Here is a 23,839-nt window from a genome sequence, read left to right on the forward strand (position 1 = left end):
ACCTGCTGCCCCTACTCTACCTGCCCCTGGTCTACCTGCTGCCCCTAGTCTACCTGCCCCTAGTCTACCTGCTGACCCTAGTCTACCTGCCCCTAGTCTACCTGCTTCCCCTAGTCTATCTGCCGCCCCTAGTCTACCTGCCCCTAGTCTACCTGCCCCTAGTCTACCTGCCCCTAGTGTACCTGCCGCCACTAGTCTACCTGCCGCCACTAGTCTACCTGCCGCCACTAGTCTTCCTGCCGCCACTAGTCTACCTGCCGCTAGTCTACCTGCCCCTAGTCTACCTGCCCCTTAGTCTACCTGCCCCTAGTCTACCTGCCCCTAGTCTACCTGCCCCTAGTCCACCTGCCCCTAGTCCACCTGCCCCTAGTCCACCTGCCCCTAGTCTACCTGCCCCTAGTCTACCTGCCCCTAGTCTACCAGCCCCTAGTCTACCTGCAGCCCCTAGTCTACTTGCAGCCCCTAGTCTACCTGCAGCCCCTAGTCTACCTGCCGCCCCTAGTCTACCTGCAGCCCCTAGTCTACCTGCTCCTAGTCTACCTGCCGCCATTAGTCTACCTGCCGCCCTTAGTCTACCTGCCCCTAGTCTACCTGCCCCTAGTCTACCTGCCCCTAGTCTACCTGCCGCCACTAGTCTAACTGCCCCTAGTCTACCTGCCGCCCCTAGTCTACCTGTTGCCCCTAGTCTACCTGCCCCTAGTCTACCTGCATCCTCTAGTCTACCTGCCCCTAGTCTACCTGCCTCCTCTAGTCTACCTGCCTCCTCTAGTCTACCTGCCTCCTCTATTCTACCTGCCACCCCTAGTCTACCTGCCGCCCCTAGTCTACCTGGTGCCCCTAGTCTACCTGCTGCCCCTAGTCTACCTGCCCCTAGTCTACCTGCCCCTAGTCTACCTGCCCCTAGTCTCTCTGCTGCCCCTAGTCCACCTGCCCCTAGTCTACCTGCTGCCCCTAGTCTACCTGCAGCCCCTAGTCTACCTGCCCCTAGTCTACCTGCCCCTAGTCCACCTGCCCTTAGTCTACCTGCCTACTTTAGTCTACCTGCCGCTAGTCTACCTGCCCCTAGTCTACCTGCCCCTAGTCTACCTGCAGCCCCTAGTCTACCTGCTCCATGTCTACCTGCCGCCACTAGTCTACCTGCCCCTAGTCTACCTGCCTCCTCTAGTCTACCTGCCCCTAGTCTACCTGCTGCCCCTAGTCTACCTGCCCCTAGTCTACCTGCCCCTAGTCTACCTGCCCCTAGTCTACCTGCCCCTAGTCCACCTGCCCTTAGTCTACCTGCCTACTTTAGTCTACCTGCCCCTAGTCTACCTGCCCCTAGTCTACCTGCCCCTAGTCTACCTGCAGCCCCTAGTCTACCTGCTCCATGTCTACCTGCCGCCACTAGTCTACCTGCCCCTAGTCTACCTGCCTCCTCTAGTCTACCTGCCGCCCCTAGTCTACCTGCCTCCTCTAGTCTACCTGCCCCTAGTCTACCTGCTGCCCCTAGTCTACCTGCCCCTAGTCTACCTGCCCCTAGTCTACCTGCCCCTAGTCTACCTGCCCCTAGTCTACCTGCCCTTAGTCTACCTGCCTCCTTTAGTCTACCTTCCCCTAGTCTACCTGCCCCATAGTCTACCTGCCTCCTTTAGTCTACCTTCCCCATGTCTACCTGCTCGTAGTCTACCTGCAGCCACTAGTCTATCTGCCACTAGTCTACCTGCAGCCCCTAGTCTACCTGCCCCGAGTCTACCTGCCGCCACTAGTCTAACTGCCCCTAGTCTACCTGCCGCCACTAGTCTAACTGCCCCTAGTCTACCTGCCGCCACTAGTCTACCTGCCCCTAGTCTACCTGCCGCCACTAGTCTACCTGCCCCTAGTCTACCTGCCCCTAGTCTACCTGCCGCTAGTCTACCTGCTGCCCCTAGTCTACCTGCCTCTGGTCTACCTGCTGCCCCTACTCTACCTGCCCCTGGTCTACCTGCTGCCCCTAGTCTACCTGCCCCTAGTCTACCTGCCGCCACTAGTCTACCTGCCCCTAGTCTACCTGCCCCTAGTCTATCTGCCGCCCCTAGTCTACCTGCCCCTAGTCTACCTGCCCCTAGTCTACCTGCCCCTAGTGTACCTGCCGCCACTAGTCTACCTGCCGCCACTAGTCTACCTGCCGCCACTAGTCTTCCTGCCGCCACTAGTCTACCTGCCGCTAGTCTACCTGCCCCTAGTCTACCTGCCCCTAGTCTACCTGCCCCTAGTCTACCTGCCCCTAGTCTTCCTGCCCCTAGTCCACCTGCCCCTAGTCCACCTGCCCTTAGTCCACCTGCCTCCTTTAGTCTACCTGCCTCCTAGTCTACCTGCCCCTAGTCTACCAGCCCCTAGTCTACCTGCAGCCCCTAGTCTACTTGCAGCCCCTACTCTACCTGCAGCCCCTAGTCTACCTGCCGCCCCTAGTCTACCTGCAGCCCATAGTCTACCTGCTCCTAGTCTACCTGCCGCCATTAGTCTACCTGCCGCCATTAGTCTACCTGCCCCTAGTCTACCTGCCCCTAGTCTACCTGCCCCTAGTCTACCTGCCGCCACTAGTCTAACTGCCCCTAGTCTACCTGCCGCCATTAGTCTACCTGTCGCCACTAGTCTACCTGCCCCTAGTCTACCTGCCTCCTCTAGTCTACCTGCCCCTAGTCTACCTGCCTCCTCTATTCTACCTGCCTCCTCTATTCTACCTGCCTCCTCTATTCTACCTGCCACCCCTAGTCTACCTGCCGCCCCTAGTCTACCTGGTGCCCCTAGTCTACCTGCTGCCCCTAGTCTACCTGCCCCTAGTCTACCTGCCCCTAGTCTACCTGCCCCTAGTCTCTCTGCTGCCCCTAGTCCACCTGCCCCTAGTCTACCTGCTGCCCCTAGTCTACCTGCAGCCCCTAGTCTACCTGCCCCTAGTCTACCTGCCCCTAGTTCACCTGTCCTTAGTCTACCTGCCTACTTTAGTCTACCTGCCGCTAGTCTACCTGCCCCTAGTCTACCTGCCCCTAGTCTACCTGCAGCCCCTAGTCTACCTGCTCCATGTCTACCTGCCGCCACTAGTCTACCTGCCCCTAGTCTACCTGCCTCCTCTAGTCTACCTGCCCCTAGTCTACCTGCTGCCCCTAGTCTACCTGCCCCTAGTCTACCTGCCCCTAGTCTACCTGCCCCTAGTCTACCTGCCCCTAGTCTACCTGCCCCTAGTCTACCTGCCCTTAGTCTACCTGCCTCCTTTAGTCTACCTTCCCCTAGTCTACCTGCCCCTAGTCTACCTGCCTCCTTTAGTCTACCTGCCGCCCCTTGTCTACCTGCCCCTAGTCTACCTGCCCCTAGTCTACCTGCCCCTAGTCTACCTGCTGCCCCTAGTCTACCTGCTGCCCCTAGTCTACCTGCAGCCCCTAGTCTACCTGTCACTAGTCTACCTGCCCCTAGTCTACCTGCAGCCCCTAGTCTACCTGCTCCATGTCTACCTGCCGCCACTAGTCTACCTGCCCCTAGTCTACCTGCCCCTAGTCTACCTGCCGCCCCTAGTCTACCTGCCTCCTCTAGTCTACCTGCCCCTAGTCTACCTGCTGCCCCTAGTCTACCTGCCCCCAGTCTACCTGCCCCTAGTCTACCTGCCCCTAGTCTACCTGCCCCTAGTCTACCTGCCCCTAGTCTACCTGCCCCTAGTCCAACTGCCCTTAGTCTACCTGCCTCCTTTAGTCTACCTTCCCCTAGTCTACCTGCCCCATAGTCTACCTGCCTCCTTTAGTCTACCTTCCCCATGTCTACCTGCTCCTAGTCTACCTGCAGCCACTAGTCTATCTGCCACTAGTCTACCTGCAGCCCCTAGTCTACCTGCCCCGAGTCTACCTGCCGCCACTAGTCAAACTGCCCCTAGTCTACCTGCCGCCACTAGTCTAACTGCCCCTAGTCTACCTGCCGCCACTAGTCTACCTGCCCCTAGTCTACCTGCCGCCACTAGTCTACCTGCCCCTAGTCTACCTGCCCCTAGTCTACCTGCCGCTAGTCTACCTGCTGCCCCTAGTCTACCTGCCTCTGGTCTACTTGCTGCCCCTAGTCTACCTGCCCCTGGTCTACCTGCTGCCCCTAGTCTACCTGCCCGTAGTTTACCTGCTGCCCCTAGTCTACCTGCCTCTAGTCTACCTGCCCCTAGTCTACCTGCTTCCCCTAGTCTACCTGCCCCTAGTCTACCTGCTGCCCCTAGTCTACCTGACCCTAGTCTACCTGCTGCCTCTAGTCTACCTGCCCCTAGTCTACCTGCTCCTAGTCCTCCTGCCTCCTCTAGTCTACCTGCTCCTAGTCTACGTGCATCCTCTAGTCTACCTGCTCCTAGTCTACCTGCCTCCTCTAGTCTACCTGCTCCTAGTCTACCTGCCCCTAGTCTACATGCTGCCTCTAGTCTACCTGCTCATAGACTCCCTGCTCCTAGTCTACCTGGTCTACCTGCCTCTAGTCAACCTGCCCCTAGTCTACCTGCTGCCCCTAGTCTACCTGCCCCTAGTCTACCTCCTGCCTCTAGTCTACCTGCCCCTAGTCTACCTGCACCCGGTCTACCTGCCTCCTCTAGTCTACCTGCACCTAGTTTACCTGCATACTCTAGTCTACCTGCTCCTAGTCTTCCTGCCCCTAGTCTACCTGCCGCCTCTAGTCTACCTGCTCCTTGTCTACCTGCTCCCTCCAGTCTACCTGCCCCTAGTCTACCTGCTGCATCAAGTCTAACTGCTCGTAGTCTACCTGCCCCCTATAGTCTACCTGCACTTAGGCTACCTGCATCCTCTAGTCTACCTGCTCCTAGTCTACCTGCTGCCCCTAGTCTACCTGCACCTAGTCTACCTGCATCCTCTACTCTACCTGCTCCTAGTCTACCTGCATCCTCCAGTCTACCTGCCCCTAGTCTACCTGCCCCCTCTAGTCTACCTGCCACACCTAGTCTACCTGCCCCTAGTCTACCTGCCTCCTTTAGACTACCTGCTCCTAGTCTACCTGCCGCCCCTAGTCTACCTGCCGCCCCTAGTCTACCTGCCCCTAGTCTACCTGCCTCCTTTAGACTACCTACTCCTAGTCTACCTGCATCCTCTAGTCTACCTGCCCCTAGTCTACCTGCCGCCCCTAGTCTACCTGCCCCGAGTCTACCTGCCTCCTTTAGACTACCTGCCTCCTTTAGTCTACCTACCCCTAGTCTACCTGCCCCTAGTCTACCTGCCTCCTTTAGACTACCTGCCTCCTTCAGACTACCTGCCTCCTTTAGTCTACCTGCCCCTAGTCTACCTGCCCCTAGTCTATCTGCCACTAGTCTACCTGCCACTAGTCTACCTGCCCCTAGTCTACCTGCCTCCTTTAGTCTACCTGCCCCTAGTCTACCTGCCCCTAGTCTACCTGCAGCCCCTAGTCTACCTGCCGGCCCTAGTCCACCTGCAGCCCCTAGTCTACCTGCCCTTAGTCTACCTGCCTCCTTTGGTCTACCTGCCCATACTCTACCTGCCCCTAGTCTATCTACCCCTAGTCTACCTGCAGCCCCCAGTCTACCTGCAGCCCCTAGTCTACCTGCCGCCCCTAAAATACCTGCAGCCCCCAGTCTACCTGCCCCTGGTCTACCTGCTCCTAGTCTACCTGCCGCCACTAGTCTACCTGCCCCTAGTCTCCCTGCCGCCACTAGTCTACCTGCCCCTAGTCTACCTGCCCCTAGTCTACCTGCCTCCTCTAGTCTACCTGCCACCCCTTGTCTACCTGCCCTTAGTCTACCTTTCTCCTCTAGTCTACCTGCCCCTAGTCTACCTGCCCCTAGTCTACCTGCAGCCCCTAGTCTACATGCTGCCCCTGGTCTACCTGCCTCTAGTCTACCTGCCGCCACTAGTCTACCTGCCCCTAGTCTACCTGCCCCTAGTCTACCTGCCCCTAGTCTACCTGCCTCTAGTCTACCTGCTGCCCCTAGTCTACCTGCCGCCACTAGTCTACCTGCCCCTAGTCTACCTGCCCCTAGTCTACCTGCTGCCCCTAGTCTACCTGCCTCTAGTCTACCTGCTGCCCCTAGTCTACCTGCCCCTAGTCTACCTGCTGCCCCTAGTCTACCTGCCCCTAGTCTACCTGCTGCCCCTAGTCTACCTGCCCTAGTCTACCTGCACCTAATCTACCTGCCTCTTCTCGTCTACCTGCACCTAGTTTACCTGCATACTCTAGTCTACCTGCTCCTAGTCTACCTGCCTCCTCTAGTCTACCTGCTCCTAGTCTACCTGCCGCCTCTAGTCTACCTGCTCCTTGCCTACCTGCTCCCTCTAGTCTACCTGCTCCTAGTCTACCTGCTCCTAGTCTACCTGCCCCTAGTCTACCTGCCCCTAGTCTACCTGCCTCCTTTAGTCTACCTGCCCCTAGTCTACCTGCCTCCTTTAGTCTACCTGCCCCTAGTCTACCTGCCGCTAGTCTACCTGCAGCCCCTAGTCTACCTGCCGCCCCTAGTCCACCTGCCGCCCCTAGTCTACCTGCCCTTAGTCTACCTGCCTCCTTTGGTCTACCTGCCCATACTCTACCTGCCCCTAGTCTATCTACCCCTAGTCTACCTGCAGCCCCCAGTCTACCTGCAGCCCCTAGTCTACCTGCCGCCCCTAGTCTACCTGCAGCCCCTCGTCTACCTGCACCTAGTTTACCTGCATACTCTAGTCTACCTGCTCCTAGTCTACCTTACTCCTCTAGTCTACCTGCTCCTAGTCTACCTGCCGCCTCTAGTCTACCTGCTCCTTGCCTACCTGCTCCTTCTAGTCTACCTGCTCCTAGTCTACCTGCTCCTAGTCTACCTGCCCCTAGTCTACCTGCCCCTAGTCTACCTGCCTCCTTTAGTCTACCTGCCCCTAGTCTACCTCCCTCCTTTAGTCTACCTGCCCCTAGTCTACCTGCCGCTAGTCTACCTGCAGCCCCTAGTCTACCTGCCACCCCTAGTCCACCTGCCGCCCCTAGTCTACCTGCCCTTAGTCTACCTGCCTCCTTTGGTCTACCTGCCCATACTCTACCTGCCCCTTGTCTATCTACCCCTAGTCTACCTGCAGCCCCCAGTCTACCTGCAGCCACTAGTCTACCTGACGCCCCTAGTCTACCTGCAGCCCCTAGTCTACCTGCCCCTGGTCTACCTGCTCCTAGTCTACCTGCCGCCACTAGTCTAACTGCCCCTAGTCTACCTGCCGCCACTAGTCTACCTGCCCCTAGTCTACCAACCCCTAGTCTACCTGCCTCTTCTAGTCTACCTGCCGCCCCTAGTCTACCTGCCCCTAGTCTACCTTTCAGCTCTAGTCTACCTGCCCCTAGTCTACCTGCCCCTAGTCTACCTGCCCTTTGTCTACCTGCTGCCCCTAGTCTACCTGCCCCTAGTCTACCGGCCCCTAGTCTACCTGCCCCTAGTCTACCTGCCCCTAGTCTACCTGCCCTTAGTCTACCTGCCTCCTTCAGTCTACCTGCCTCCTTTAGTCTACCTTCCCCTAGTCTACCTGCCTCTAGTCTACCTGCTCCTAGTCTACCTGCTCCTATTCTACCTGCCCCTAGTCTACCTGCCCCTAGTCTACCTGCCCCTAGTCTACCTGCAGCCCCTAGTCTACCTGCCCAGAGTCTACCTGCCGCCACTAGTCTAACTGCCCCTAGTCTACCTGCCCCTGGTCTACCTGCTCCTAGTCTACCTGCCGCCACTAGCCTACCTGCCCCTTGTCTACCTGCCTCCTCTAGTCTACCTGCCCCTAGTCTACCTGCCCCTAGTCTACCTGCAGCCCCTAGTCTACCTGCCGCCCCTAGTCTATCTGCCGCCCCTAGTCTACCTGCCCTTAGTCTACCTGCCTTCTTTGGTCTACCTGCCCCTAGTCTACCTGCCCCTAGTCTACCTACCCCTAGTCTACCTGCGGCCCCCAGTCTACCTGCCGCCCCTAGTCTACCTGCCGCCCCTAGTCTACCTGCAGCCCCTAGTCTACCTGCCCCTGGTCTACCTGCTCCTAGTCTACCTGCCGCCACTAGTCTAACTGCCCCTAGTCTACCTGCCGCCACTAGTCTACCTGCCCCTAGTCTACCAGCCCCTAGTCTACCTGCCTCCTCTAGTCTACCTGCCGCCCCTAGTCTACCTGCCCCTAGTCTACCTTTCTCCTCTAGTCTACCTGCCCCTAGTCTACCTGCCCCTAGTCTACCTGCCCCTTGTCTACCTGCTGCCCCTAGTCTACCTGCCCCTAGTCTACCGGCCCCTAGTCTACCTGCCCCTAGTCTACCTGCCCCTAGTCTACCTGCCGCCCCTAGTCTACCTGCCCCTAGTCTACCGGCCCTTAGTCTACCTGCCTCCTTTAGTCTACCTTCCCCTAGTCTACTTGCCCCCAGTCTACCTGCTCCTAGTCTACCTGCTCCTAGTCTACCTGCTCCTAGTCTACCTGCCCCTAGTCTACCTGCCCCTAGTCTAACTGCAGCCCCTAGTCTACCTGCCGCCCCTAGTCTACCTGCCCTTATTCTACCTGCCTTCTTTGGTCTACCTGCCCCTAGTCTACCTGCCCCTAGTCTACCTGCCCCTAGTCTACCTGCAGACCCCAGTCTACCTGCAGCCCCTAGTCTACCTGCAGCCCCTAGTCTACCTGCCCCTGGTCTACCTGCTCCTAGTCTACCTGCCGCCACTAGTCTAACTGCCCCTAGTCTACCTGCCGCCACTAGTCTACCTGCCCCTAGTCTACCAACCCCTAGTCTACCTGCCTCTTCTAGTCTACCTGCCGCCCCTAGTCTACCTGCCCCTAGTCTACCTTTCAGCTCTAGTCTACCTGCCCCTAGTCTACCTGCCCCTAGTCTACCTGCCCTTTGTCTACCTGCTGCCCCTAGTCTACCTGCCCCTAGTCTACCGGCCCCTAGTCTACCTGCCCCTAGTCTACCTGCCCCTAGTCTACCTGCCCTTAGTCTACCTGCCTCCTTCAGTCTACCTGCCTCCTTTAGTCTACCTTCCCCTAGTCTACCTGCCTCTAGTCTACCTGCTCCTAGTCTACCTGCTCCTATTCTACCTGCCCCTAGTCTACCTGCCCCTAGTCTACCTGCCCCTAGTCTACCTGCAGCCCCTAGTCTACCTGCCCAGAGTCTACCTGCCGCCACTAGTCTAACTGCCCCTAGTCTACCTGCCGCCACCAGTCTACCTCCCCTAGTCTACCTGCCTCCACTAGTCTACCTGCCCCTAGTCTACCTGCCGCCACTAGTCTACCTGCCCCTAGTCTACCTGCCGCCACTAGTCTACCTGCCCCTTGTCTACCTGCAGCCCCTAGTCTACCTGCAGCCCCTAGTCTACCTGCCTCTAGTCTACCGCCCCTAGTCTACCTGCCCCTAGTCTACCTGCTGCCCCTAGTCTACCTGCCTCTAGTCTACCTGCCGCCACTTGTCTACCTGCCCCTAGTCTACCTGCCCCTAGTCTACCTGCCTCTAGTCTACCTGCTGCCCCTAGTCTACCTGCCGCCCCTAGTCTACCTGCCCCTAGTCTACCTGCTGCCCCTAGTCTACCTGCTGACCCTAGTCTACCTGCCTCTAGTCAACCTGCCCCTAGTCTACCTGCTGCCCCTAGTCTACCTGCCCCTAGTCTACCTGCCGCCCCTAGTCTACCTGCCCTTAGTCTACCTGCCTTCTTTGGTCTACCTGCCCCTAGTCTACCTGCCCCTAGTCTACCTACCCCTAGTCTACCTGCGGCCCCCAGTCTACCTGCCGCCCCTAGTCTACCTGCCGCCCCTAGTCTACCTGCAGCCCCTAGTCTACCTGCCCCTGGTCTACCTGCTCCTAGTCTACCTGCCGCCACTAGTCTAACTGCCCCTAGTCTACCTGCCGCCACTAGTCTACCTGCCCCTAGTCTACCAACCCCTAGTCTACCTGCCTCCTCTAGTCTACCTGCCGCCCCTAGTCTACCTGCCCCTAGTCTACCTTTCTCCTCTAGTCTACCTGCCCCTAGTCTACCTGCCCCTAGTCTACCTGCCCCTTGTCTACCTGCTGCCCCTAGTCTACCTGCCCCTAGTCTACCGGCCCCTAGTCTACCTGCCCCTAGTCTTCCTGCCCCTAGTCTACCTGCCGCCCCTAGTCTACCTGCCCCTAGTCTACCGGCCCTTAGTCTACCTGCCTCCTTTAGTCTACCTTCCCCTAGTCTACTTGCCCCCAGTCTACCTGCTCCTAGTCTACCTGCTCCTAGTCTACCTGCTCCTAGTTTACCTGCCCCTAGTCTACCTGCCCCTAGTCTAACTGCAGCCCCTAGTCTACCTGCCGCCCCTAGTCTAACTGCCCTTATTCTACCTGCCTTCTTTGGTCTACCTGCCCCTAGTCTACCTGCCCCTAGTCTACCTACCCCTAGTCTACCTGCAGACCCCAGTCTACCTGCAGCCCCTAGTCTACCTGCAGCCCCTAGTCTACCTGCCCCTGGTCTACCTGCTCCTAGTCTACCTGCCGCCACTAGTCTAACTGCCCCTAGTCTACCTGCCGCCACTAGTCTACCTGCCCCTAGTCTACCAACCCCTAGTCTACCTGCCTCTTCTAGTCTACCTGCCGCCCTAGTCTACCTGCCCCTAGTCTACCTTTCAGCCCTAGTCTACCTGCCCCTAGTCTACCTGCCCCTAGTCTACCTGCCCTTTGTCTACCTGCTGCCCCTAGTCTACCTGCCCCTAGTCTACCGGCCCCTAGTCTACCTGCCCCTAGTCTACCTGCCCCTAGTCTACCTGCCCTTAGTCTACCTGCCTCCTTAGTCTACCTGCCTCCTTTAGTCTACCTTCCCCTAGTCTACCTGCCTCTAGTCTACCTGCCCCTAGTCTACCTGCCCTATTCTACCTGCCCCTAGTCTACCTGCCCCTAGTCTACCTGCCCCTAGTCTACCTGCAGCCACTAGTCTACCTGCCCAGAGTCTACCTGCCGCCACTAGTCTAACTGCCCCTAGTCTACCTGCAGCCACCAGTCTACCTCCCCTAGTCTACCTGCCTCCACTAGTCTACCTGACCCTAGTCTACCTGCCGCCACTAGTCTACCTGCCCCTAGTCTACCTGCCGCCACTAGTCTACCTGCCCCTTGGCTACCTGCAGCCCCTAGTCTACCTGCAGCCCCTAGTCTACCTGCCTCTAGTCTACCGCCCCTAGTCTACCTGCCCCTAGTCTACCTGCTGCCCCTAGTCTACCTGCCTCTAGTCTACCTGCCGCCACTTGTCTACCTGCCCCTAGTCTACCTGCCCCTAGTCTACCTGCCTCTAGTCTACCTGCTGCCCCCAGTCTACCTGCCGCCCCTAGTCTACCTGCCCCTAGTCTACCTGCTGCCCCTAGTCTACCTGCTGACCCTAGTCTACCTGCCTCTAGTCAACCTGCCCCTAGTCTACCTGCTGCCCCTAGTCTACCTGCCCCTAGTCTACCTGCTGCCCCTAGTCTACCTGCCTCTAGTCAACCTGCCCCTAGTCTACCTGCTGCCCCTAGTCTTCCTGCCTCTAGTCTACCTGCTGCCCCTAGTCTACCTGCCCCTAGTCTACCTGCTCCTGGTCTACCTGCCTCCTCTAGTCTACCTGCACCTAGTTTACCTGCATACTCTAGTCTACCTGCTCCTAGTCTTCCTGCCCCTAGTCTACCTGCCGCCTCTAGTCTACCTGCCCCTAGTCTACCTGCTGCATCAAGTCTAACTGCTCGTAGTCTACCTGCCCCCTATAGTCTACCTGCACCTAGGCTACCTGCATCCTCTAGTCTACCTGCTCCTAGTCTACCTGCTGCCCCTAGTCTACCTGCACCTAGTCTACCTGCATCCTCTAGTCTACCTGCTCCTAGTCTACCTGCATCCTCCAGTCTACCTGCCCCTAGTCTACCTGCCCCCTCTAGTCTACCTGCCACACCTAGTCTACCTGCCCCTAGTCTACCTGCCTCCTTTAGACTACCTGCTCCTAGTCTACCTGCCGCCCCTAGTCTACCTGCCCCCCCTAGTCTACCTGCCCCTAGTCTACCTGCCTCCTTTAGATTACCTACTCCTAGTCTACCTGCATCCTCTAGTCTACCTGCCCCTAGTCTACCTGCCGCCCCTAGTCTACCTGCCCCTAGTCTACCTGCCTCCTTTAGACTACCTGCCTCCTTTAGTCTACCTACCGCCCCTAGTCTACCTGCCCCTAGTCTACCTGCCTCCTTTAGACTACCTGCCTCCTTTAGACTACCTGCCTCCTTTAGTCTACCTGCCCCTAGTCTACCTGCCCCTAGTCTGCCTGCCCCTAGTCTACCTGTCCCTAGTCTACCTGCCTCCTTTAGTCTACCTGCCCCTAGTCTACCTGCCTCCTTTAGTCTACCTGCCCCTAGTCTACCTGCAGCCCCTAGTCTACCTGCAGCCCCTAGTCTACCTGCCGCCCCTAGTCCACCTGCCGCCCCTAGTCTACCTGCCCTTAGTCTACCTGCCTCCTCTAGTCTACCTGCCGCCCCTTGTCTACCTGCCCTTAGTCTACCTTTCTCCTCTAGTCTACCTGCCCCTAGTCTACCTGCCCCTAGTCTACCTGCAGCCCCTAGTCTACCTGCAGCCCCTAGTCTACCTGCCTCTAGTCTACCGCCCCTAGTCTACCTGCCCCTAGTCTACATGCTGCCCCTGGTCTACCTGCCTCTAGTCTACCTGCCGCCACTAGTCTACCTGCCCCTAGTCTACCTGCCCCTAGTCTACCTGCCCCTAGTCTACCTGCCTCTATTCTACCTGCTGCCCCTAGTCTACCTGCCGCCCCTAGTCTACCTGCCCCTAGTCTACCTGCCCCTAGTCTACCTGCCCCTAGTCTACCTGCTGCCCCTAGTCTACCTGCCTCTAGTCTACCTGCTGCCCCTAGTCTACCTGCCCTAGTCTACCTGCACCTAGTCTACCTGCCTCCTCTAGTCTACCTGCACCTAGTTTACCTGCATACTCTAGTCTACCTGCTCCTAGTCTACCTGCCTCCTCTAGTCTACCTGCTCCTTGCCTACCTGCTCCCTCTAGTCTACCTGCTCCTAGTCTACCTGCCCCTAGTCTACCTGCTCCTAGTCTACCTGCTCCTAGTCTACCTGCCCCTAGTCTACCTGCCCCTAGTCTACCTGCCCCTAGTCTACCTGCTCCTAGTCTACCTGCTCCTAGTCTACCAGCCCCTAGTCTACCTGCCCCTAGTCTACCTGCCCCTAGTCTACCTGCCTCCTCTAGTCTACCTGCCGCCCCTAGTCTACCTGCCCTTAGTCTACCTTTCTCCTCTAGTCTACCTGCCCCTAGTCTACCTGCCCCTAGTCTACCTGCTGCCCCTAGTCTACCTGCTGCCCCTAGTCTACCTTCCCCTAGTCTACCTGCTCCTAGTCTACCTGCTCCTAGTCTACCTGCCCCTAGTCTACCTGCCCCTAGTCTACCTGCCCCTAGTCTAGCTGCAGCCCCTAGTCTACCTGCCCAGAGTCTACCTGCCGCCACTATTCTAACTGCCCCTAGTCTACCTGCCGCCACTAGTCTAACTGCCCCTAGTCTACCTGCCGCCACTAGTCTAACTGCCCCTAGTCTACCTTCCGCAACTAGTCTACCTGCCCCTAGTCTACCTGCCGCCCCTAGTCTACCTGCCCCTAGTCTACCTGCCTCCTTTAGACTACCTGCCTCCTTTAGTCTACCTACCCCTAGTCTACCTGCCCCTAGTCTACCTGCCTCATTTAGACTACCTGCCTCCTTCAGACTACCTGCCCCTAGTCTACCTGCCCCTAGTCTACCTGCCCCTAGTCTACCTGCGCCTAGTCTACCTGCCTCCTTTAGTCTACCGGCCTCCTCTAGTCTACCTGCCCCTAGTCTACCTGCCCCTAGTCTACCTGCAGCCCCTAGTCTACCTGCAGCCCCTAGTCTACCTGCCCCTAGTCTACCTGCCCCTAGTCTACCTGCCCCTAGTCTACGCTGCCCCTGGTCTACCTGCCTCTATTTTTCCTGCTGCCACTAGTCTACCTGCCCCTAGTCTACCTGCCCCTAGTCTACCTGCCCCTAGTCTACCTGCCTCTAGTCTACCTGCTGCCCCTAGTCTACCTGCCGCCCCTAGTCTACCTGCCCCTAGTCTACCTGCCCCTAGTCTACCTGCTGCCCCTAGTCTACCTGCCCTCTAGTCTACCTGCTGCCCCTAGTCTACCTGCCCCTAGTCTACCTGCTGCCCCTAGTCTACCTGCCCTAGTTTACCTGCATACTCTAGTCTACCTGCTCATAGTCTACCTGCCTCCTCTAGTCTACCTGCTCCTAGTCTACCTGCCGCCTCTAGTCTACCTGCTCCTTGCCTACCTGCTCCCTCTAGTCTACCTGCTCCTAGTCTACCTGCCTCCTCTAGTCTACCTGCTCCTAGTCTACCTGCCCCTAGTCTACCTGCTGCCTCAAGTCTAACTGCTCCTAGTCTACCTGCCCCCTCTAGTATACCTGCCTCCTTTAGTCTACCTTCCCCTAGTCTACCTGCCCCTAGTCTACCTGCCCTAGTTTACCTGCATACTCTAGTCTACCTGCTCATAGTCTACCTGCCTCCTCTAGTCTACCTGCTCCTAGTCTACCTGCCGCCTCTAGTCTACCTGCTCCTTGCCTACCTGCTCCCTCTAGTCTACCTGCTCCTAGTCTACCTGCCTCCTCTAGTCTACCTGCTCCTAGTCTACCTGCCCCTAGTCTACCTGCTGCCTCAAGTCTAACTGCTCCTAGTCTACCTGCCCCCTCTAGTATACCTGCCTCCTTTAGTCTACCTTCCCCTAGTCTACCTGCCCCTAGTCTACCTGCCCCTAGTCTACCTGCCCCTAGTCTACCTGCCCCTAGTCTACCTGCCCCTAGTCTACCTGCCCCTAGTCTACCTGCCCCTAGTCTACCTGCCCCTAGTCTACCTGCCCCTAGTCTACCTGCCGCCCCTAGTCTACCTGCCGCCCCTAGTCTACCTGCCCCTAGTCTACCTGCTCCTAGTCTACCTGCTCCTAGTCTACCTGCACCTAGTCTACCTGCCCCTAGTCTAGCTGCAGCCCCTAGTCTACCTGCTCCTTGCCTACCTGCTCCCTCTAGTCTACCTGCTCCTAGTCTACCTGCCTCCTCTAGTCTACCTGCTCCTAGTCTACCTGCCCCTAGTCTACCTGCTGCCTCAAGTCTAACTGCCCCTAGTCTACCTTCCGCAACTAGTCTACCTGCTCCTAGTCTACATGCCGCCCCTAGTCTACCTGCCCCTAGTCTACCTGCCTCCTTTAGACTACCTGCCTCCTTTAGTCTACCTACCCCTAGTCTACCTGCCCCTAGTCTACCTGCCTCATTTAGACTACCTGCCTCCTTCAGACTACCTGCCCCTAGTCTACCTGCCCCTAGTCTACCTGCCCTTAGTCTACCTGCGCCTAGTCTACCTGCCTCCTTTAGTCTACCAGCCTCCTCTAGTCTACCTGCCCCTATTCTAACTGCCCCTAGTCTACCTGCCGCCACTAGTCTAACTGCCCCTAGTCTACCTGCCGCCACTAGTCTAACTGCCCCTAGTCTACCTGCTGCCCCTAGTCTACCTGCCCTAGTTTACCTGCATACTCTAGTCTACCTGCTCATAGTCTACCTGCCTCCTCTAGTCTACCTGCTCCTAGTCTACCTGCCGCCTCTAGTCTACCTGCTCCTTGCCTACCTGCTCCCTCTAGTCTACCTGCTCCTAGTCTACCTGCCTCCTCTAGTCTACCTGCTCCTAGTCTACCTGCCCCTAGTCTACCTGCAGCCTCAAGTCTACCTGCTCCTAGTCTACCTGCCCCCTCTAGTATACCTGCCTCCTTTAGTCTACCTTCCCCTAGTCTACCTGCCCCTAGTCTACCTGCCCTAGTTTACCTGCATACTCTAGTCTACCTGCTCATAGTCTACCTGCCTCCTCTAGTCTACCTGCTCCTAGTCTACCTGCCGCCTCTAGTCTACCTGCTCCTTGTCTACCTGCTCCCTCTAGTCTACCTGCTCCTAGTCTACCTGCCTCCTCTAGTCTACCTGCTCCTAGTCTACCTGCCCCTAGTCTACCTGCTGCCTCAAGTCTAACTGCTCCTAGTCTACCTGCCCCCTCTAGTATACCTGCCTCCTTTAGTCTACCTGCCCCTAGTCTACCTGCCCCTAGTCTACCTGCCCCTAGTCTACCTGCCCCTAGTCTACCTGCCCCCTAGTCTACCTGCTCCCTAGTCTACCTGCCCCTAGTCTACCTGCCCCCTAGTCTACCTGCCCCTAGTCTACCTGCCCCTAGTCTACCTGCCGCCCCTAGTCTACCTGCCGCCCTAGTCTACCTGCCCCCTAGTCTACCTGCTCCCTAGTCTACCTGCTCCTAGTCTACCTGCCCCTAGTCTACCTGCCCCTAGTCTAGCTGCAGCCCCTAGTCTACCTGCTCCTTGCCTACCTGCTCCCTCTAGTCTACCTGCTCCTAGTCTACCTGCCTCCTCTAGTCTACCTGCTCCTAGTCTACCTGCCCCTAGTCTACCTGCTGCCCTCAAGTCTAACTGCCCCTAGTCTACCTGCCGCCCCTAGTCTACCTGCGCCCTAGTCTACCTGCGCCCCTAGTCTACCTGCCCCTAGTCTACCTGCCCCTTTAGTCTACCTGCCTCCTTTAGTCTACCTGCGCCCTAGTCTACCTGCCCCTTAGTCTACCTGCCCTCTAGTCTACCTGCCTCTGCTCTTAGTCTACCTGCCCCTAGTCTACCTGCCCCCTAGTCTACCTGCGCCCTAGTCTACCTGCGCCCCTAGTCTGCCTGCCCTGCCCCTAGTCTACCTGCCCCTAGTCTACCTGCCCCTAGTCTACCTGCCCCTAGTCTACCTGCTGCCCCTAGTCTACCTGCCCTAGTCTACCTGCCCCTAGTCTACCTGCCCCTAGTCTACCTGCCTCCTCTAGTCTACCTGCCTCCTTAGTCTGCCTGCCCCTAGTCTACCTGCCCCTAGTCTACCTGCCCCTAGTCTACCTGCTCCTAGTCTACCTGCCCTAGTCTACCTGCGCCCTAGTCTACCTGCCCCTAGTCTACCTGCCTCCTAGTCTACCTGCGCCTCTAGTCTACCTGCCCCTAGTCTACCTGCCGCCTCTAGTCTACCTGCCCCTAGTCTACCTGCCCCCTAGTCTACCTGCCCCTAGTCTACCTGCCGCCTCTAGTCTACCTGCCCCTAGTCTACCTGCCCCTTAGTCTACCTGCCCCTAGTCTACCTGCAGCCCCTAGTCTACCTGCGCCCCTAGTCTACCTGCGCCCCTAGTCTACCTGCCCCTCTAGTCTACCTGCCCCTAGTCTACCTGCCCCTAGTCTACCTGCGCCTCTAGTCTACCTGCCCCTAGTCTACCTGCCCCTAGTCTACCTGCTCCCTTTAGTCTACCTGCCTCCCTAGTCTACCTGCCCCTAGTCTACCTGCGCCCCTAGTCTACCTGCCCCTAGTCTACCTGCCGCCTCTAGTCTACCTGCCCCTAGTCTACCTGCCGCCCCTAGTCTACCTGCCCCTAGTCTACCTGCGCCCCTAGTCTACCTGCCCCTAGTCTACCTGCCCCTAGTCTACCTGCCCCTAGTCTACCTGCCCCTAGTCTACCTGCTGCCCCTAGTCTACCTGCTGCCCCTAGTCTACCTGCCCCCTCTAGTCTACCTGCCCCTAGTCTACCTGCCCCTAGTCTACCTGCTGCCCCTAGTCTACCTGCGCCCTAGTCTACCTGCGCCCCTAGTCTACCTGCCCCTAGTCTACCTGCCTCCCTAGTCTACCTGCCCCTAGTCTACCTGCCGCCCTTAGTCTACCTGCCCCTAGTCTACCTGCCCCTAGTCTACCTGCCTCTAGTCTACCTGCCTCCTCTAGTCTACCTGCTCCCTAGTCTACCTGCCCCTAGTCTACCTGCCCCTAGTCTACCTGCCCCTAGTCTACCTGCTCCCTAGTCTACCTGCGCCCCTAGTCTACCTGCGCCTCTAGTCTACCTGCCCCTAGTCTACCTGCCGCCCTAGTCTACCTGCCCCTAGTCTACCTGCCTCCTCTAGTCTACCTGCTCCCTAGTCTACCTGCCCCTAGTCTACCTGCGCCCTAGTCTACCTGCGCCCCTAGTCTACCTGCCCCCTAGTCTACCTGCCCTCTAGTCTACCTGCCCCTAGTCTACCTGCCCCTAGTCTACCTGCCCCTAGTCTACCTGCCCCTAGTCTACCTGCCGCCCTCTAGTCTACCTGCCCCTAGTCTACCTGCCGCCCTAGTCTACCTGCTCCCTAGTCTACCTGCCGCCCCTAGTCTACCTGCCCCTAGTCTACCTGCGCCCTAGTCTACCTGCTGCCCCTAGTCTACCTGCTGCCCTAGTCTACCTGCCCCTAGTCTACCTGCCCTAGTCTACCTGCCCCTAGTCTACCTGCCCTAGTCTACCTGCCCCTAGTCTACCTGCCCCCTAGTCTACCTGCCCCTAGTCTACCTGCTCCTCTAGTCTACCTGCCCCTAGTCTACCTGCCCCTAGTCTACCTGCCCCCTAGTCTACCTGCCCCTAGTCTACCTGCGGCCCCTAGTCTACCTGCCGCCCTAGTCTACCTGCGGCCCCTAGTCTACCTGCCCCTAGTCTACCTGCCCCTTAGTCTACCTGCCTCCTTTAGTCTACCTGCCCCTTAGTCTACCTGCCCCTAGTCTACCTGCCCCTAGTCTACCTGCCGCCCTAGTCTACCTGCCCCTAGTCTACCTGCCGCCCTAGTCTACCTGCCCCTAGTCTACCTGCAGCCCCTAGTCTACCTGCCCCTAGTCTACCTGCCTCCTTTAGTCTACCTGCCCCCTAGTCTACCTGCCCCTAGTCTACCTGCTGCCCCTAGTCTACCTGCCCCCTAGTCTACCTGCCCCTAGTCTACCTGCCGCCTCTAGTCTACCTGCCCCTAGTCTACCTGCCCCTAGTCTACCTGCCCCTAGTCTACCTGCCCCTTAGTCTACCTGCCGCCTCTAGTCTACCTGCCTCCTCTAGTCTACCTGCCCCCTAGTCTACCTGCCCCTAGTCTACCTGCTCCTAGTCTACCTGCCCCTAGTCTACCTGCCCCTAGTCTACCTGCCGCCCTCTAGTCTACCTGCCCCCTAGTCTACCTGCCCCTAGTCTACCTGCCGCCCCTAGTCTACCTGCCGCCCCTAGTCTACCTGCCGCCCTAGTCTACCTGCCCCTAGTCTACCTGCCCCCTAGTCTACCTGCGCCCTAGTCTACCTGCGCCCCTAGTCTACCTGCCCCTAGTCTACCTGCCCCTAGTCTACCTGCCCCTTAGTCTACCTGCCTCCTTTAGTCTACCTGCCCCTAGTCTACCTGGCCCCTAGTCTACCTGCCCCTAGTCTACCTGCGCCCCTAGTCTACCTGCCCCTAGTCTACCTGCCCCTAGTCTACCTGCCCCTAGTCTACCTGCCCCTAGTCTACCTGCAGCCCCTAGTCTACCTGCCCCACTAGTCTACCTGCCCCTAGTCTACCTGCCGCCCTAGTCTACCTGCCCCTAGTCTACCTGCGCCCTAGTCTGCCTGCCTGCCTCTAGTCTACCTGCCCCTAGTCTACCTGCCCCCTAGTCTACCTGCCCCTAGTCTACCTGCAGCCCCTAGTCTACCTGCAGCCCCTAGTCTACCTGCCCCTAGTCTACCTGCCTGCCCCTAGTCTACCTGCCCCCTTAGTCTACCTGCCCCTAGTCTACCTGCCCCCTTAGTCTACCTGCCCCTTTAGTCTACCTGCCCCTAGTCTACCTGCCCCTAGTCTACCTGCCCCCTAGTCTACCTGCCCCTAGTCTACCTGCCCCTAGTCTACCTGCCCTGTCTGCCTCCCCTAGTCTACCTGCTGCCCCTAGTCTACCTGCCCCTAGTCTACCTGCCCCTCTAGTCTACCTGCCCCTAGTCTACCTGCCGCCCTAGTCTACCTGCCCCTAGTCTACCTGCCGCCCCTAGTCTACCTGCCCCTAGTCTACCTGCGCTCTAGTCTACCTGCGCCCCTAGTCTACCTGCTGCCCCTAGTCTACCTGCCCCTAGTCTACCTGCCCCTAGTCTACCTGCCCCTAGTCTACCTGCAGCCCCTAGTCTACCTGCCGCCCCTAGTCTACCTGCGCCCCTAGTCTACCTGGCCCTAGTCTACCTGCAGCCCCTAGTCTACCTGCCCCCTAGTCTACCTGCCCTTAGTCTACCTGCCCCTAGTCTACCTGCCCCTAGTCTACCTGCCTCCTTTAGACTACCTGCCTCCTTTAGTCTACCTGCCCCTAGTCTACCTGCCCCTAGTCTACCTGCCCCTAGTCTACCTGCCCCTAGTCTACCTGCAGCCCCTAGTCTACCTGCAGCCCCTAGTCTACCTGCCCCCTAGTCTACCTGCCCCTAGTCTACCTGCCCCTAGTCTACCTGCCTCCTTTAGTCTACCTGCCCCTAGTCTACCTGCCTCCTTTAGTCTACCTGCCCCTAGTCTACCTGCCCCTAGTCTACCTGCAGCCCCTAGTCTACCTGCCGCCCCTAGTCTACCTGCCCCTAGTCTACCTGCCTCCATTAGTCTACCTGCCCCTAGTCTACCTGCCCCTAGTCTACCTGCCCCTAGTCTACCTGCCGCCCTAGTCTAACTGCCCCTAGTCTACCTGCCGCCACTAGTCTACCTGCCCCTAGTCTACCTGCCTCCTCTAGTCTACCTGCCCCTAGTCTACCTGCCCCTAGTCTACCTGCTGCCCCTAGTCTACCTGCTGCCCCTAGTCTACCTGCTGCCCCTAGTCTACCTGCCCCTAGTCTACCTGCCCCTAGTCTACCTGCAGCCCCTAGTCTACCTGCCCCTAGTCTACCGGCCCCTAGTCTACCTGCCCCTAGTCTACCTGCCCCTAGTCTACCTGCCTCCTTTAGTCTACCTGCCTCCCCTAGTCTACCTGCCCCTAGTCTACCTGCCCCTAGTCTACCTGCCCCTAGTCTACCTGCCCCTAGTCTACCTGCGCCCCTAGTCTACCTGCCGCCCCTAGTCTACCTGCCCCTAGTCTACCTGCGCCCCTAGTCTACCTGCCGCCCCTAGTCTACCTGCCCCTAGTCTACCTGCCCCTAGTCTACCTGCCCCTAGTCTACCTGCCTGCCCCTAGTCTACCTGCCCCTTAGTCTACCTGCCCCTAGTCTACCTGCCCCTTAGTCTACCTGCCTCCTTTAGTCTACCTGCATCGTTTAGTCTACCTGCCCCTAGTCTACTGCCCCCTAGTCTACCTGCTCAGCCCCTGCTCTAGTCTACCTGCCCCTAGTCTACCTGCCCCTAGTCTACCTGCCCTAGTCTACCTGCCGCCACTAGTCTACCTGCCCCTAGTCTACCTGCCGCCCCTAGTGTACCTGCCCCTAGTCTACCTGCCGCCCTAGTCTACCTGCCCCTAGTCTACCTGCCGCCCCTAGTCTACCTGCCCCTAGTCTACCTGCAGCCCCTAGTCTACCTGCAGCCCCTAGTCTACCTGCTGCCCCTAGTCTACCTGGCCCCTAGTCTACCTGCCCCTAGTCTACCTGCCGCCCCTAGTCTACCTGCAGCCCCTAGTCTACCTGCCGCCCCTAGTCTACCTGCCGCCTCTAGTCTACCTGCAGCCCCTAGTCTACCTGCCTCCTTTAGTCTACCTGCCCCTAGTCTACCTGCCTATTTTAGTCTACCTGCCCCTAGTTTACCTGCCCCTAGTCTACCTGCAGCCCCTAGTCTACCTGCCGCCCCTAGTCTACCTGCCCTTTGTCTACCTGCCTCCTTTAGTCTACCTGCCCCTAGTCTACCTGCCCCTAGTCTACCTGCTCCTAGTCTACCTGCCGCCACTAGTCTAACTGCCCCTAGTCTACCTGCCGCCACTAGTCTACCTGCCCCTAGTCTACCTGCCTCCTCTAGTCTACCTGCCCCTAGTCTACCTGCCCCTGGTCTACCTGCTGCCCCTAGTCTACCTGCTGCCCCTAGTCTACCTGCCGAAGTCTACCTGCCCCTAGTCTACCTGCAGCCCCTAGTCTACCTGCGCCCCTAGTCTGCCTGCCTGCCCCTAGTCTACCTGCCCCTTAGTCTACCTGCCTCCCTTTAGTCTACCTGCCCTCTAGTCTACCTGCCCCTAGTCTACCGGCCCCTAGACTACCTGCCCCTAGTCTACCTGCCCTTAGTCTACCTGCCTCCTTTAGTCTACCTGCCTCCTCTAGTCTACCTTCCCCTAGTCTACTTGCCCCCAGTCTACCTGCTCCTAGTCTACCTGCCCCTAGTCTACCTGCAGCCCCTAGTCTAACTGCCGCCACTAGTCTACCTGCCCCTTGTCTACCTGCCGCCCCTAGTCTACCTGCCGCCCCTAGTCTACCTGCTCCTAGTCTACCTGCCCCTAGTCTACCTGCCCCTAGTCTACCTGCCCCTAGTCTACCTGCAGCCCCTAGTCTACCTGCCCCTTGTCTACCTGCCCCTAGTCTACCTGCCCTTAGTCTACTTGCCTCCTTTAGTCTACCTGCATCGTTTAGTCTACCTTCCCCTAGTCTACTTGCCCCTAGTCTACCTGCTCCTAGTCTACCTGCTCCTAGTCTACCTGCCCCTAGTCTACCTGCCCCTAGTCTACCTGCCCCTAGTCTACCTGCCGCCACTAGTCTAACTGCCCCTAGTCTACCTGCCGCCACTAGTGTAACTGCCCCTAGTCTACCTGCCGCCACTAGTCTACCTGCCCCTAGTCTACCTGCCGCCACTAGTCTACCTGCCCCTAGTCTACCTGCAGACCCTAGTCTACCTGCAGCCCCTAGTCTACCTGCCCCCTAGTCTACCTGCCCCTAGTCTACCTGCCCCTAGTCTACCTGCCCCTAGTCTACCTGCAGCCCCTAGTCTACCTGCCGCCCCTAGTCTACCTGCCGCCTCTAGTCTACCTGCAGCCCCTAGTCTACCTGCCTCCTTTAGTCTACCTGCCCCTAGTCTACCTGCCTCCTTTAGTCTACCTGCCCCTAGTTTACCTGCCCCTAGTCTACCTGCAGCCCCTAGTCTACCTGCCGCCCCTAGTCTACCTGCCCTTTGTCTACCTGCCTCCTTTAGTCTACCTGCCCCTAGTCTACCTGCCCCTAGTCTACCTGCTCCTAGTCTACCTGCCGCCACTAGTCTAACTGCCCCTAGTCTACCTGCCGCCACTAGTCTACCTGCCCCTAGTCTACCTGCCTCCTCTAGTCTACCTGCCCCTAGTCTACCTGCCCCTAGTCTACCTGCTGCCCCTAGTCTACCTGCTGCCCCTAGTCTACCTGCCAGAAGTCTACCTGCCCCTAGTCTACCTGCAGCCCCTAGTCTACCTGCCCCTAGTCTACCGGCCCCTAGACTACCTGCCCCTAGTCTACCTGCCCTTAGTCTACCTGCCTCCTTTAGTCTACCTGCCTCCTCTAGTCTACCTTCCCCTAGTCTACTTGCCCCCAGTCTACCTGCTCCTAGTCTACCTGCTCCTAGTCTACCTGCCCCTAGTCTACCTGCAGCCCCTAGTCTAACTTCCGCCACTAGTCTACCTGCCGCCCCTAGTCTACCTGCCGCCCCTAGTCTACCTGCTCCTAGTCTACCTGCCCCTAGTCTACCTGCTCCTGTCCTGCCCCTAGTCTACCTGCAGCCCCTAGTCTACCTGCCCCTTGTCTACCTGCCCCTAGTCTACCTGCCCTTAGTCTACTTGCCTCCTTTAGTCTACCTGCCTCGTTTAGTCTACCTTCCCCTAGTCTACTTGCCCCTAGTCTACCTGCTCCTAGTCTACCTGCTCCTAGTCTACCTGCCCCTAGTCTACCTGCCCCTAGTCTACCTGCCCCTAGTCTACCTGCAGCCCCTAGTCTACTTGCCGCCACTAGTCTAACTGCCCCTAGTCTACCTGCCGCCACTAGTGTAACTGCCCCTAGTCTACCTGCCGCCACTAGTCTACCTGCCCCTAGTCTACCTGCCGCCACTAGTCTACCTGCCCCTAGTCTACCTGCAGACCCTAGTCTACCTGCAGCCCCTAGTCTACCTGCAGACCCTAGTCTACCTGCAGCCCCTAGT

The sequence above is a fragment of the Salmo salar genome, chromosome ssa14 (assembly GCF_905237065.1).
Source record: "Salmo salar chromosome ssa14, Ssal_v3.1, whole genome shotgun sequence".
NCBI classification, from domain to species: domain Eukaryota; kingdom Metazoa; phylum Chordata; class Actinopteri; order Salmoniformes; family Salmonidae; genus Salmo; species Salmo salar.